The sequence below is a fragment of the Lissotriton vulgaris genome, chromosome 8 (assembly GCF_964263255.1).
Source record: "Lissotriton vulgaris chromosome 8, aLisVul1.2, whole genome shotgun sequence".
Taxonomy (NCBI): Eukaryota; Metazoa; Chordata; class Amphibia; order Caudata; family Salamandridae; genus Lissotriton; species Lissotriton vulgaris.
In genome coordinates, this window is record NC_141696.1 from 586,957,718 (window position 1) to 586,974,188 (window position 16,471).

Sequence of the window (16,471 nt, forward strand, 5' to 3'; positions counted from 1 at the left end):
CCTACTTGGGTCAGTCCAAAGCACTGTTATTTCGAACATGAATCTTCTTAGAGAATTATCTATATCCAGGGTTTCCTCGAACCCCCTTGTATCTGTAAAAAACCTTAAACCCAGCGAGTGCCCGCCTAGGGGTAAGTCTCAATTAACCTCGCAAGATATCCCCCCACTACACAGCCTATTAAGCCAGTTCCCTCCACCTCTAAGCCCAGAGAAATTCAAGAATTAAAGCAAACCCATAATAAGGGACAGACTGAAGATAACCTTAGGGGGAGGTGAACGGAGGTCAAATACCCAAGAGGGAATGTTCAGCATGTAAACCTTCCGCCAGAATCGGAACCCTACGTAATAATATTAACCGGGGTTCCTGAATTGAAGCCAGAACAACTTGAAAACTACCAGACCCTGAAAAACAAGGTCACTCATTGGTTGAGTGTCAATAGGCCACTTCCCGCAAGTATCAATGGAAAAATCTTAAATGTTAGGAGGCTACCTTGGTTGGGACAAAGACCCAAGGATTTACCAGGGGCTAGTGTAATTATAAATTTCAAAGACTATAGGGCCACAAATTGTATTCGAGACTGGTCCAGTGATAGCTATGACGGAGGCATATCTACTAGATCACTAAGCTATTTTTACCCTAGAGCTTTGGTTGAAGTCCAAAATCCCATGAACCCCAAGGGCACCATGGGCCAATTTTTTACTATCCCTACGTCCAATCATTTTGTGGCTCTCTCGTCTTTAGAGGGGGTAGACTGACTTACAGATAAGCACAACAAGACTCAAAAGGACTACCTAATTCCAATTAGCCTAGGTATTCAGAATGCAGTTGACCCTGGTTTGGAAACTCCTTCTTATAATCCTCTCCAAGAGAGCATTCCTAAATTCCAGAACCAGGACCGAAGCCTAGTGGTGGATGGTCCCCCCATATCCCCACTTAATCCCAACTCCCCCATCCTTTCTTCTGCAAGTGAAGTTCTCCAAGTCCCGCTTCTTCCCCCATTCAATCCAATTTGTACTAACACCCTGACCTTAATTTATTGGAACATAGCAGGTTTACGTACAAAAATCGACCAACACTCCTGGCTTGAAATAATTTATAAACACAATGTAGTTTGTCTCCAGGAGACTTGGTTGCTTTCTCCCATCCACTTGCAGGGCTACAAGACATTCTTTTCAAGTGCTCGCCCTTCTCCCTCAAGTAGACCTAAAGGTGGTTTAATTATTTATCTATCCAACGACCTCCCTCTTCAAGAAATATCTGAAATAAAGCCAGGGCCGGACTGGGAACCAGAACCGGCCCTGGCAAGTGCCCGGCCGGCCCCCTCCGGGAGGAGAGGGGAAGGGGGGAGAGGTGCGACCGTGCTATGTGACAGGGCCGGTTTTTGGCCGTTTTTGTTACAGGGCCGTTTTTGCAGCATAACGGCCCTGTAACAAAAACGGCCCCCAGGGCCCCAAAACCGGCCCCAAACCATGCGGCCCACCGGGGGATTGCCCGGTGCCCTCAACGGCCAGTCCGGGCCTGAATAAAGCTAGCAGAGAACTATCAAATTCTCAGAATAACGGTGAAAAAAGGGTCCTTGTATTATCTGGTTAATTTTTACAATAATTTGTCTCCTTTGGATTTCGTAAATGTTTTAAATGAAATATCCGTCATTTTAACGTTGCAACGGTCTAGATATCCAATATCTTCTTTTAGTGTGATATGGGGTGGTGATTTTAATGTTTCTTTGTGTCAAAACTATGATAATGTTAACTGTGGTATTACTGATGATTGTGGGTGCCCCCTAGCTCATTATTCTCATTCTAACCCTGGTAATTGCTTAAATGAACATCTTGTTTCCTTAGATTTGGGCTTTGCAAACAATTTGGTGGTCCCTCTTATGGGTTTTTCACCTACATTCCACGGGAGAAGTCTATCGAGCGTTATAGACTTCATACTATGTTCATATAACATGCGAGCACAACTGTCTAATTTCCTACCGGGAGTGGATATTAGCAGCGACCATTATCCCAATAGCCTCACTGTTACAGTCCAGAGTATCCGCCATCAACCCAAGATTCCCAGCCTGCTTAATCAACAGGCTTTGATACTGGCGAAGCTGAACGGCTACTAGGTTAAATGGTCGAAAACAGATCCGAATGTATTATCCACTAATATAATAAAAAAGGCACTCCCTTAATTGGAAAAATGTCTAGATCTGGAGTCCCCCAAAGAATTGATTCTATCCAGTTTTTTAGAGATTAATAAAATCATCAGAGATGAACTTTTCCGTAAGCATAATTCTAACAAATTACAGGTGAATGGCTGGTTTAACCCTCAATGTCGTAAGGCCCTATCTCTCTTAAAAGAGGCTCTACTCAATCCCATAAGAGATCCTCCCGTAGTTAGAAAATTAAGGAAAGAATACAATCTGGCCATTAAGAATCACAGATGGGAAATTAAAAAGGATCTTTGGGAACAACTTCATGAGAGCTGCCGAACCAAGGACTCCTCTGCTTTCTGGCGAGTGGTCAAATCCCCCTTTCTCTCTGAGTCAAGCTCTGCACCTAGGTTAGAAATGGCAATAATCGCTGAGAGCTGGGTCAATCACTTCTCGAAAATTTTCTGTGCAGATATTCTAACACCATCTGATAGCGAGAAAGTCAGAGAATGTGCCTCTCACACTACTAACTCCTACCCCAACCGCTTAGCATTTGGGCATAGCGAAATCATCCCTGCTCTGTCAGCTTTCAAAGCCCGGATGGGGTACCCTTAGATATTTTTATCCATAATCAGGAACTATGGTATCCGATCCTGACCCGTGTTTTTGAAGCTGTTACATCCTTGGGGCTAATTGACTCTTGGTCTACTTCAATCTTGCTCCCCATTTTTAAAAAGGGGGACCGTAATAACCCTGCATGCTACAGGCCCATATCCCTCCTGGATTCCCTTGGCAAAGTGGCCGGTCGGCTGGTCCTAGAGCGACTGCAGGACTGGGCCAACGACCGACTTGCAATATGGGTTTCGGGAGGGATTGGGAACCGTAGAGCAGGCTTTAAATCTCTCCATTTTTATCGGTAAATATGTTGGGGCCAAGAATGGCAATCTGCACCTAGTGTACGTAGACTTGTCTGCAGCATTCGATTGCGTGTCTCACTCCAAACTCTGGTTTATTCTTGCGGAATTGGGTGTCGACCCTCCCCATGTCACATTTTTACGAGAACTCTATTCTGACGCCTCGGCAAGAGTGAGATACGGGGTGAACGGCGATCTTACACCACCTTTCGCCACCACCAGGGGAGTTAGACAGGGCTGTGTCCTGGCTCCCTTCCTTTTTAACCTTTACACCAACTGCCTTGAGCTGGCCTTGTTGGCAGGGAGCCAGGACCTACCAACAATTAATCACCGCCCTATTCCTGCATTACGGTATGCCGATGATTCCGTGCTTATGGCAAGAACCACAAATCAGCTGCAGCTTGTTCTTAATAATTACTGCAAGTTTATGTCATCTTTGGACCTAACGGTCAATATTAAAAAGACCCTAGTAATGCATATCGGAAAGCGGGTTAAGAAGTCAAAATCGATCTTTATCACAAAAGACAAGCTGGATTGTACCACTACGTACCCTTATCTAGGCATTATATTTGATAGCAAAATGTCCTGGAAGCAGGCCATGTGCAGCAGGAAATTAATGTTTCTACTTGAAACAACTGCCCTGACAACTTTCGCGCGTAAACTTGGCGAACCTCCCCCTGAAGAACTTTAAAAAATATATTATGCCAAATGCCACAGTGTGGCAGTTTATGGCGCGGGCGTGTGGGGCTACGCTGCCGGAGAAACCTTACAGGTGGTGGAGAATGACTTTATTAGGTGTACACTGGCAATCCCCAAAAGTGCTCCAACCTACGGTAGTCACATTGAATTGGGAATGGACTATATTACGGATAACATCAAAATCCAGCCCATTCTCTTATGGCACCGAGTTTGGACCACGGAGCAGTGTAACCTGACAGGCTCACTCATTATGGATTGCCTGGGCCTGGCCAATTGGCAAAAAATGTCCTGGCTGGCTTATGTGTGTAACTTATTTAAGGATTTAAATATGACTACGTATTTCTTAGAGCCATCATCCTTATTAAGTTTGTTGAGGAAAAATCTAAAAATCCTATTCATATCACATCTGAGGGAAATTCGCATATCTCAGGAAATCACTAAGATCTCTAATATCCAGATCCTAAGTGTTCAATCTTCCTTAGGCATCCAACCCTACCTGAAATATCATTTGAACACACACGAAAAATATCTCCTGACCCGGTTTTGCTTTAATATATTTTTTCGTATTGTTTCTTTTCCGAAAAAACACGATTGGTCAAAATCCATCACTAAGTGCCCATGTGACGATACTTCGGAACAATCCACAATCAATGTTACCCTTTATTGCAGATTTTATGATTCACCTCGAAAGCGTTGGACTATCCCCCTACTGTCATCAATGGGTTTGAGATCTTGCCGTCCCGCTTTTCATGCTTTGCAACCTTTAGATTCTGAATTTATTGCTAAATGTGTAGCTGGTTTTCTTAAAACTTGTATAAAATATCGGTGTAACTATGATTAACTTGGCTTTTAAATGCAATTGCACTTTATTAACACTCTGTCTAATAGCTTGCCGTCCCGCTTTTCATGCTTTGCAACTTTTAGATTCTGAATCTATTGCTAAATGTGTAGCTGGTTTTCTTAAAACTTGTATAAAATATCGGTGTAACTATGATTAACTTGACTTTTAAATGCACTTGCACTTTATTAACACTCTGTCTAATAACTGTCTGTTTTTAACTTAAAAATGTATCATTTTTATGTAAATTTTGTCTTTTGATATAATTTGTTTTGCCGTCCCACTTTTATATACTGTTCATTGCAATGTACTTTTTATGATTACTAAAAAATTATGGAAACCAAATAAAAGATATTTGACTGACTGCTAGCTGTGTAAGTTGTGTGGATGCATGTCGAATAGGAGATCTTGGCCACATGAATTCACAATGTGCATTCAAGGTTAACAAGACAAAATATCGAATTCAATATATAAAATTACCAAAATATCGAAGTCAAAATATAGAATGGACAAAATATCGAATGGACAGAATATAGTGGTGAAAAATATCGAATTGAAGGTAAGTAATTTAATATCGAATAGTAATTTTTACCCCTACGCTATCCAACGCTTTCCCTACTGTTGCACCCTCTGGAGTGGGAATAGTAATTTTTACCCCTACTCTATCCAATGCTTTCCCTATTGTTGCGCTCACTGGAGTGGTAATAGTAAATTTTATATTTATTATTTCATTAATTTTAAATTACTTTTAAGACATTTAAAAAAATCGATATTTTGACTAACTATATTTTTTAAAACTATATTTTTGATTCGATATTTTTGTACTTACCTCAGTCAAGTCAGTCAAAGTACTTTTATTCGATTTTGGGTAAAATCATAAAAAGACATACATTCCATACAAAAATTGCAAAGGTACATTTACACAAATAGCTTCAAGGTCAAACATGATTAAAAAGTTTAAAACTTTTTTTAAATATATATTTCAAGATATTCCAATTACAATCCAATAAAAACATTTGATAAAGGAGTTTGTGCAACGAGCAAAGAGCCTTGCAAAATATCAGTGTGAGCAACAGTTGGGGAACAGCCATTAGATGGTATCAGTACTAACATGATTAGATTAAATACGTGCTGCTGCTACCAAAAACTTTCCCATGCAGAATATAATACAGATAGTACTCATAGACTGCAGGTAAAGAAGTGCCGGTCTAACATGTGTAAAGCCAGCCTCCTTCAGGATTGGAAGCAAATATTTATTTCGGGGGACTAAAAGTAATGAACAGAACATGACAAAGTGCATAGTATCCTGGATTGAAAAGTTGTCACAAAGCAGGGGGGGGGGCTGACTCTGGCTTGGCCCAGCATTGATAATCTCCCAGATGGTGATGAATCAAGTTGAATCTGAATTTAGTCAAAAGGAACATGTGGAAAGGTCTAGTAACAATACTAAGATAAGGTTCCATAGCAGTAGAGCTTGTTGATATATAATGAGACCTCACCGAGGGCTTCTGAAGTTCTTTTTCCTCTCGGGTGGATCTTGCCAGGGTCATAAAACTGCCTCTTAACCAGAACTACATCTGTGATTCTTATACATAAAGGAAAATCAAAAAGTTCGGTCCCCCTAGTCGGTCAAAAGACTTCCTTAAATATTCCAACCAGGGGATCTTTTTGTAGTGCTCTAATGTGATGACATCCTCCATTATGGAGTGGTTCAGGGTTAGCTCCTTGTTAAGCCACGTCCTTAACCAAAAGAACAAAGGAGCAAGGTTAAGCCTATCTGTAATGTAATCCAAGCCCACCTCCGTGTGGATAGAGTACGTTGGGGTCGATGGTGGGACTGACAATAGAGAGCGAAGGAACCTACTTTCCGCTCTCTGTATGGGCTCGAGCTGTGAGTATCCCCAGATTGGGGCGCCATACATGGCGATTGGGATACATTTAGAACTGCAGACCTTCAGTAGGGCCTCCATTGGCCTTGCCCCCAGTCTTTTTGAAAAGGCCATAAGGGCCGCCGTTGACCTGGCCACTGCTAGGCTTTTTGCCCTAACCTGTGGGCCACACAACCCACTCTCGTCGAAGAGTACCCCCAGGTAGGGGAAAGTTGCCGTTCTAGAGACCTCTTGGCCCTTACATCTAAAGGTTTGAGTCATCCCTTTGCGCCTATGTGCGCCAATTACCATTGTATGGGATTTGCCTGCGTTAACCTTCATGTCCAGGTCGTCCATGAAGGAACCAAATGCGAACAGCAGGCTCTGCAGGCCGTTGCTATAAGGACTGCGTCGTCCGCGTATAGGAGAGCAGGGATCTTAGCTTCTCCTACACGCGGAACATCCCCCCTGCCTCCTCCAGGTACCTCCCCAGACCGTTGATATATATGGTGAACAGTAGGGGGGCTAATATACAGCCCTGCCGTACCCCCCGCCTGGACTTAAACTGGGGATTGCATCTTCCCTCCCTGGTGACCCTGACCATGGCAGACAAATCCTGGTATAAAGAGGCCATGAAGCTAACCAGGGCCCCATCTATCCCGATCCTCAACAGCATGGCCCAGAGCTTGGATCTGTTCACCAGGTCGAAGGCCGAGGAGAGGTCCATAAAGGCTAAAAATAAGGACCCCTCCTTGGCCACCGTATACTTAGTGATCAGAAGGTGCAGATTGGAACACTGTTCCATTGTTCCCCTCTTCTCCCTGAACCCGTACTGGATGTTGGCCAGCCCACCACAGTTCTCAATACTCCCCCTCAACTTAGTTAACAAGACTCTGCCTAGAATCTTGACAGCAGAGTCCAGGAGGGATATAGGCCTATAACAACCTGGGTCATCCTGATGGCCTTTCTTAAAAATTGGGACAATGATAGAGGTTGCCCAGGAAGTTGGGTGGGGTGTGTACTACCAATGGCCGCGTTAAATACATTAGTCAATACGCCTGCCCAGAGACCTGGGGAATGTTTATATAGATCGGCCGGCACCCCATCAGGGCCTGGTGCCTTATTCTTAGAGGTTTCAAGAATAGCTTTTTCCACCTCACCTATATTAAAACTCAGAGGGGAGGTCTCAGGGGGAGTAAACGGATTAAGGGTGCAATTCGCGCACTCTCCGTCATATACTGCGCTAAAATGGCTATTCCATTTTTCGTCCGAAATCACACAGTCCATGTCTGAGTTAGGCATTTCGGAGAAAAAGGGCTGGTTTATTATGGACCAGAATTGTTTGCTGTCCCTTAAAACGTCTACGGAAAGTAGGTTATCCCAGGCTATTTTCTTGATTGCCTCTTTCCATAGTTTTGATGGTCAACTTGTATAGCCTCCTTTGATGCGCTATTTCCTTTTTATCCCTCGGTAATTGCTTGAGTGCACGCATCAGAGATCTGTGTGCTTTGGAGCAATTTGCATCAAACCACCGATGATGCTTGCTGGCTCCCTTCCTCTTGCTGACCGAGAGGTCGGTCACTATTTGATTACAAATTGCTTCAAAAGCCCCCGTTATTTCATGGACCAGGGCCATAGTGTTTTGACAGACCTCTAAGTAACTGTTGATTTTGGGTAAAAGCTCTGCGTAAAAAGTATCCGGCACCACATTCGCCCATTTGAGCCTCCTCCCCTGATCCACTGTGCGTACTGTAGCCAGGGCCTCATGATGTTGGGGCTTAGGCCCCATGTGCTGCCCCACAGGCTACCTCCAATACTACCGGGTTATGATCACTATGTATAGACACCAGTGTGTTATATGATGTTACCCTATTCAGGATCCCTGGGGTCATAAATATATATTCAATAATGGAGCCCGGGATGGTGCCTTTATAAGTGTGGGTTCTGGGGTTGCCTTCGGGAGAATTTGGTTCATAAAAATTATAGTCGGCCAGCAGCTCTTCTAACTCCTCTCCCGCTTTAGAATGTTCAAAGTGTGGGCCTTCTAAACCTGCAAAGTCCTCATCATTCATTATCCCACAGAGACCATTGCATGGATGAATATTAAAGTCCCCAAAAAGAATAAATTTGTGGCTAAAGCGTGTGTTTTGACTAGCAGAGGATAAAAAGGAATCTAAACTAGCTATACTGTTGTGTCCAATGTCCTTATTCGTTGAGTTATAAAAATGTATATAAAAAGTACTCTTAGAAGGGGAAACTGACCTTTCAACTATTAATAAATTTGGGGAGGGATTATTGACCAATCTCAAAGATCCTTTGAGTTTTAAAGAAAAAAGGGTTATAAGGCCTCCTCTAGCTCTACCTGATCTACTTGGGGTGGCAGCAATGGCGAAACTGGTGAAGCCATCCAACCAAAAACTATCTGCAGTGTCCCATGTCCCTTGGAGGGCAATAACTTCATGTCCACAGACCAGACCCAACCAATCCTCATTTGTTACCTTGCTTTTAATACCTGCCACGTTCCAACTAAGGAGTTTATATACCGTAGCATCCTCCCGCTCAGGAGGTCCTATTGGGGGGGGCCGCGCACAGGCTAGTGGTCAATCAACGTCCTCCAAGCCCTCCATGCCCTCCTGGCCTGACAGGGGTGCAAAGCGGTTACTGATAACTAACCCGCTGCCCGATGGTACTACACCCACCCCCTGATTATAAGATGACAACAGTACGGCCTCTGGCCTATGAACATGGTGTTGGGAGGAACCCACGGAGGTACATACTGAGGTGCCTCCCCTAGGCTGTGGTTTCAAGATTGAGCCCATAGTGGGATGACGGTGTCCAGCATAGTCTCTCTCCGGGGGGGGGGGGGGGGGGGTAAAAACCCCCAAGGGTACAGGTCTCAGATGGTCCTGCAGTTATGGCGATTCAATGTTTTTGTACTTACCTGTTTGTAGATAGGAATTCAATATTTTTGTATTCTATATTATTTCTTCAATATTTTGTTAATTCTATATTTGTGTATTCGATATCATGTCAGTGATCCGCATTCAAGACAGCACAACAAGGAAGACTGGTGTGGTGTACTGCGTGAAAGTCAGACTGCAGAATCAACAATACTATGTGACCAAAGCCACAACACTTACCCAGTGGTTGTGGGTTGACTAGTGGCTAAAGGAAATGCAGGCATCATGGTGACTTAGTGTACTGTGCACTGTACTGGTCTCACGAAGCGAAAATCCATTCAGCATAGCTATCATGAAAAAGAAAGGCTATCACCAAGGCAGATATGGAACTTACCTCACCTCACCCTCACTGGCAGGGCTCACCCTCGCTGGCTGGGCAAGCCAGCAAGCAGTGGAACTGTGTTGCAATGTGTAGTATCACAAGAAATAGGGCAACCCAATAGTCCCCAAGGAACTGGATAACGTTAGTTAAATAGAAAAAGGCTCCTTGAGGAATTATTTCACAGTCATCAATTAATTTCTGTTATGTCTTATATAAGTACATTAATTAGAGAAAGGAACATAAGAAACGTGATATCTCAAGACAATTTTATGTATTATTTGTTGAATCAGTGAAAAATTGTTTTCGAAATTAGAGAAAGATACAAATGCTAGGCAACAAAACAACACCACACTATTCAGTATATTTTCACAGTGGCATAATATACCGTTGGTACAGTATGTATTAAATAAATATATACATAGAGTGTTCCTATGACATCAATTTGCTAATCCATCAACTTTTCATACAAATCCTCTCTTTGATGAATATAAACCAAACGGTATACAGACGTCGACGTTTCGGTCTTTAACGCATAATTTTCACCAAGACTATCCTCAGGACTATGTGTTGCACAAGATATTGTACTGGTCTAATCCACTTCAATTCTTAATCAATCACGGCTTCACTCGGAAGACCACAAAATACTCCTCTACACCTATTCCCTGAAGGTAATGGTGTAAACGGGCTTGGCTCCGAATTTCGGTAGTATCACATACCCCATAAATCGTATGCTCTGTTGACAACGAGAAAAACTCCTCGTCTGTCTTGTGCGGCGATTGCAATGTGTAATATGACACAATATAACACTCTTGTCACACAGTGGTCCTGTGAACAGTGTAGAGATAATGCCATTTGAAAGGCAACAACAGTGAATCTTGGCCACAATTCATGCGAGTGATATATGTACTACACATCAATGTTGAACTGAAAGTGAATGAGAATAACATCTGTATGTCAGCCAAAGTAACTCATGTCAACAAGCACAGGGACCGGAACTGGAAAGTCTTGAGCACCGGACTCTGGTTCTATCTATGAAGTAGACATCCCCTGAGCCTCTGAGAGACGAAGTACCTGTTGTACTACTTTAAAATATGAGCGTAAAGAGGGAGTTATCTTAGGGCCTACATCAAGCACAGCATTAAGGTTCCTTTTAAGTTTAGCTTTACCTCTAACACTGTTAGACCGTATGGACTTTGACTTAATCTCAGTTGAGAGATAGGAAGAGGCTTTCTTACCTCCAAGGAGTGAAGAGACGTTGCATATCGGTTTTGCGTTGGGGGCAGGCTCCCTCGACTGTGCCTTGGCAAGCGCCTTACCCCTTTTTTGACTGCCTCTCCCCTTACCTTTAAACTGATGCTGCTGCTGCTGTTGCTGTAAGGGCAGCCATTCCTCCTCGGAGTCCCCTGGCACCTTTACCACAGGACTCTCCCACTTCTTACCGCCCTCGGGCTCCTCAGCAACCTCTTCACCCTCCACTGTATCATGGAAGGCAGACTCTAGGAGCCGAGCCTTCGCGGGACCGCTGCACGAAACGTGCACCAAACTTAAATGAAATGAAATGAAAAGATAATTTACGTAGCGAAATGGCTACCCTGAGGCGTCCCATCGCTGCAGAGGTTTTGGACTAAGGCAGAGTTGCTGGAACTTATACCGGTTTGTTAAAAAGCCAGGTTTTAAGGAGTTTTCGGAATGTCAGCAATTTGGGCTCTGATCTGATTACGAGGGGGAGCGTGTTCCAGATCTTGGTCAGGTTGTAGGAGAGTGAACGGCCTCCACATCTCGCTTTCTTTATTCGAGGCACTGTGGTGAGGTAGGAGGCCCCGGATCTAAGGTGTCTACTGGGGTGCTAGGCCTTTACAAGCGGACTGTTAATAGAGGGCCGGTTCCCCAATAGGACCGGTGGGCGATGCACATGGCCTTGAATTCAATCCTAGATTTTACAGGGAGCCAATGGAGGTCTTTTAGTAGGGCTTTGACTGAGACTCGTCGGGGGATCTCGAGAAGGGTCCTGGCGGCACAGTTTTGGATAATTTGGAGTTTGTTCAGTGTGGACTGTGGAGCCCCAAGGTATAGGGCATTCCCGCAGTCCAGACGAGATAGGATAAGCCCTTGTACCATGATCCGTCTTGAGTGGAAGGGGAGGAGGGGGAGAATCTTGCGTAGTAGTTTCAGGAGCCCGAAACAGATGGCAGATAGCTTAGTTGCCTGGTAGTTGAAATTGAGTGCTCTGTCCAGCCATATGCTGAGGCTTTTGATTTGTTCCTTGGGTAGGGGGAGGGTCAGCCTAGGCAGAGTGGCCAGATTAATTCAATGGGCTTGTGGATGGTGTTTCCCAAGAGCATAATCTCTGTTTTCTCCCCGTTTAGCTTTAAGCAGGATGCAGTCATCCATGCAGCGACTGCTTCCAGACATTTGTGTAAGCTATGGTGAGAATTGAATGGGGGGTCCAGAGCTACCATTAGCTGCGTGTCGTCCGCAAAGGTGATTATTTTCACTCCAAAGGGGCGGACGACCTCGGCTAGTGGGCTTAGGTAAACATTAAAAAGGGTGGGGCTTAGGGAAGAGCCATGGGGCACCCCACAGTTCAGGGGTTTGCTGGGGGAGGTGTATTCTTTCTCAAATACCTGGAACGAGCGGTCTGTGAGAAAGGATCTCAACCAGGTGATTGCCGTTCCCGAGATGCCTATTCTGCTAAGACGGTGGAGAAGGATGTTGTGGTTCACAGTGCCGAAGGCGGCACTAAGGTCGAGGAGAACGATGGCCGTCGACCCACCGTTGTCCAAGATCCTTCTTGCCTCCTCCCCCACTGCGACCAGAGCCGTTTCTGTCCTGTGGAGTGGCCGAAAGCCCGTCTGTGAGGGGTCAAGTATGGCGTTAGATTCTAGAAAGTTTGTCACGACTGAGTTGACATGATTTTCTAGCAGTTTGCTGAGCCAGGGTAACAGGGAAATGGGTCTGTAGTTGGAGGGGTTGTTTTGATCCAGGCTCGGTTTCTTTAGAAGGGCCTTGACCATGGCTTGTTTCTATGGGGACGGGACGGTGCCAACGTGGAGGGAGGTGTTGAGTAGGTCCAGAACAGTGGGCGAGATCTGACTAGTGACCGGGATGAGAGCTCGCCGAGGGGCCGGGTCCTTGGGTGAGCCTGATTTGACCTGCTGCATGATATTCTCTAAATTACTGAGATCCAGGGGTGGGAGGTGTGCAAGTGTGGTGGGGATGGAAACACAGGGCCTAGGTCTAGAGAGCAGCCAGTCAGGGGGGTGTGTAGCGAGAAGGAGGAATTAATCATTTCTATTTTTTGATAAAAGCATTCCGCTAGCTCGTCGCAGTGAGCCTGAGTGTTGCGGTGTTCCTTTGGTGTCTCTGGCAGTTGAAGGAGAGATTTTGCTATTTGATAAATCTCCTTAGGCTTTGAGGCTGCCTTATCAATTTTTTCCTCGAAGTACTTTGCCTGCGGTCGTTTAATACTAGTTTGATAGCTTTTGATTGCTGCCCTGTAGGCTGTTTTTCCAGTAGGCGAATAATCGAGGCGCCATTTCCTCTCAATTTTTTTGCAGTTTCGTTTGGCGTCTCGGAGGTCAGCGGTGTACCACGGGGCGGTCGCATTCCCCCGTTTGGGGTTGTTACTTTTAATGAGAGTACCAAATCAAGAGATTTGGTGATCCAGATGTTATAATTCTCGTTGCCCTCTGTAGGGTTGGAGGTTTAGGTAGGTTTGGTCGATTCAAGGTTCTCCAGCCACTGTGGCTGGGGAAGCTTGGACCAGTTCCGGGATTTTTGGGCTGGCGTGAGTTTTGGTGAATAGTGGTTGGGGGGGTCCACCTAAAAGGGATGAGAAAGTGGTCTGTCCAGGGGAGGGGGGAGGGGTTTCCAACTTGCAGGTTAGGACAGTAGCTGAATATAGGGTCCAGAAGGTGGCCTTTTTGATGGGTGGGCCCAGGGACTAGTTGCTCTAGTTCGAGGGCATCTAGACTGGAGGATAATTCTCTGGCATTCGGGTCATTGGGGTCATCAAGGTGGGTGTTAAAATCCCCTAGGAGAGTGAAGTTTGCAGGGCTAAAGGCAAGGTTTGCAACGATTGGCGAAAGATTAGGAAGGAATTGTACTTGTGTCCCAGGAGGGCGATATACCAGCATGCCTGAGAAGGTGTTTGTGGGACCACATTTTATAGTGAAGGGTAGGCATTCACTGTTTGGGACTTGAGCGGGAATGCTAGTGTTTTCATAGCATGTCTTGTGGATTAGTGCTAGTCAGCCTCCTATTCCTGTTTTGCGGTCATTGCGTAATATTTGGTATCCTTGAGGGAGGGTTTGCACCAGGTCAGGTTCTGATTGTTCGTGCAGCCAAGTCTCTGTAAGGAAGAGGATGTCCGGATTTGCATCCTCTATCAGTTAAGAGATTTCCACGGTGTGTTTGGGAAGGGACCTGCAGTTCAGCAGGAACATAGAGTACTGGGAAGGGTCTTTTTTTGGGTTTGGTGATACTTGAAACCCGCAGTGACTGCAGGTGGTGAGTTGTTTGGAAAGATCCCAGGAGTGGTGACATGGTAGGGCAGTCTCCCTCCTTAGTAGGTGGAGGAAGCGAGAACTATATGGCCTGACACGGAGGTGCGACCAGCCAGGGGGGGTGGCCCCTTGCCCCGGCCGGTCGTGAACGGGCGCAGACGGGCTTGCCTTTGGAGCGCCGGTGGCGCGCCCGCTGCGTGCGTCCGCTGCACGTAGTCAAAAGCATCCCGTTAAATGGGGTGTTGCCGGTGAGGTCCGCCCCCTCCTCCCCTCTGGCTGCTCCGCTCCTCCCTCCACAACAATCGGGAAACAAATCCCGTGGTGGACCGGGGAGGCGCAGGAGCCGGGTGTCCAAGGGTGCAAGAGGTGTGCGGGTGAGTGACAAGTGCTAGTTAAAACAGAATGCTGTTATTTGAGCCCAAATCGCCCAAGTGCGGTATTTTAAAGAGCAATTTTGTCAGTACATTTCAATTTTAAAAACAAGGTGGTAGGGTACCAGTGAAAGCGTTTGCAGCTCTCCCTATGCCTGCCTCCTATCACGCCTAAGCTCCAGGGCGGCCTAGTACCACAACCTCAGGACCAGCGGAACTCCTGTGGGCTCAGAAGAAACGAGGACGGACACCGCACCGCTGCTACCTCCTCCAACGCAAGGAACGCTGAGAACGCTGCCGTGGAGTCCCATCATGGAAGTGGAAGGCAGACCCATCGGCAAGTATATCGGAGAGGATCGATGAGAAATTGGCAAAATAGGCTTGATACCTACTTTGTTTAGCCTCCCAAGTGATAGTAGTTTGCTCAGTAGGAAAAAACGAAATGTGATCGAGCTTGTCAGGCATTAGGTGGAGAAAACGGGAGCCCAAGTCACAGTGCACCACGGCAGCTCAGCCGTCTGCCGCCATGTTCTCCCCTCCCAATACTGTATGTTTTTATATTATTAGCATGTTTCGTAAACTTACAATATGCTTCTGTACATTGTTGCTTTTTCCGTTTTGACGAATGTGCTGTTATTTGTATTGTGTGGAAAGTCCCTCATTTGACTACGGCAGGGCGGGCATGTTTTTTTAAATACATCAGCGGCTATAGGTATGTTTGGTTGGTTTTCATAATGAACAGTACGGCGTGACGCAGCTACATTGAAGTAAGTGCAATATTTGTTTTTTTTTAATTAAATTTGTACTTTATTGCACCTTGGATGTAAGCACACAGCACTCATCGCCTACAACCCGGAGGCCGGCGGCAGCAACAAATATCATCTAGGACAGTGGTCAGTAGCAACATACACAGCCGTAGTGCCAGCATCCCGGGGGCCTGGCGGCGCAGACAGAAAAAGCGTTCTGCAGGAGTAGCTTTGACGTGTAGCAAGAGTGAAGTAGATAATTCTAGCATCGGCACCCATGACCACAGAGCGATGTGCAAATACAATGCAGCTAGCGTGACTGTGCAGACTAAGTCTCGAAATCATGTAAACAAGTTACCTAAAAAAAAAAAAAAAGGAAAAGTGCAATAAACCCACATCCTAACAAACCCCCTACCCCCCACACAAGCCAGCCTACCCGTACCTGTGTCCACCCACCCACCAGCTATGACTGCTGATTCTAAAAATTAACAATGCACCTATAGCCAAGTACCCATGGGCCCAAAGGTGCAAGGAAGACTTCTAAAGGAGCCACCTAGACCACCCTCCCTATGCAACCTCCCCGGGGACTCACACCCCCAACATCTCAACGAACAGCAACAAGGGACAAGGCGACCACCTCAGGAAAAAGAACAGTCAAACATGTAGCATGTCAACCTCTGCCGCCTCCACCCCACCCTCCTGCAGCTCATCCAACTCCTCCCCCTCAGGGTCTGACTCACCGCCCCCTTTGGCGCACTGATATTCCCTATATAGCCCCCAGAAATTCTTAGGGCGACTCTTCGGGGGAAGCAGTTCATTATACACCTCGGACTGTGTACAGCAATACAGTAAATCCGTCTCCCAGCGCCTTTTGGTGGGAACCGGTCCCCTCATCCAGCACAATGCCACCAGGCGCTTGGCCGTCAGCAGAGCAATATCAGCCAAGCGCCGCACTGCCACCGGCAACGGTTTGGAAAAGCCCAGCAGCGCCAGAGCCGGGCACGGCAGTACCTCCGTTCCCAACATCATACTGAGTTCCGAGAATACCCCCTGCCAGAATGTATGAATACTAGGGCAAGTCCAGGACATGTGTAAGAAATCAGCCAA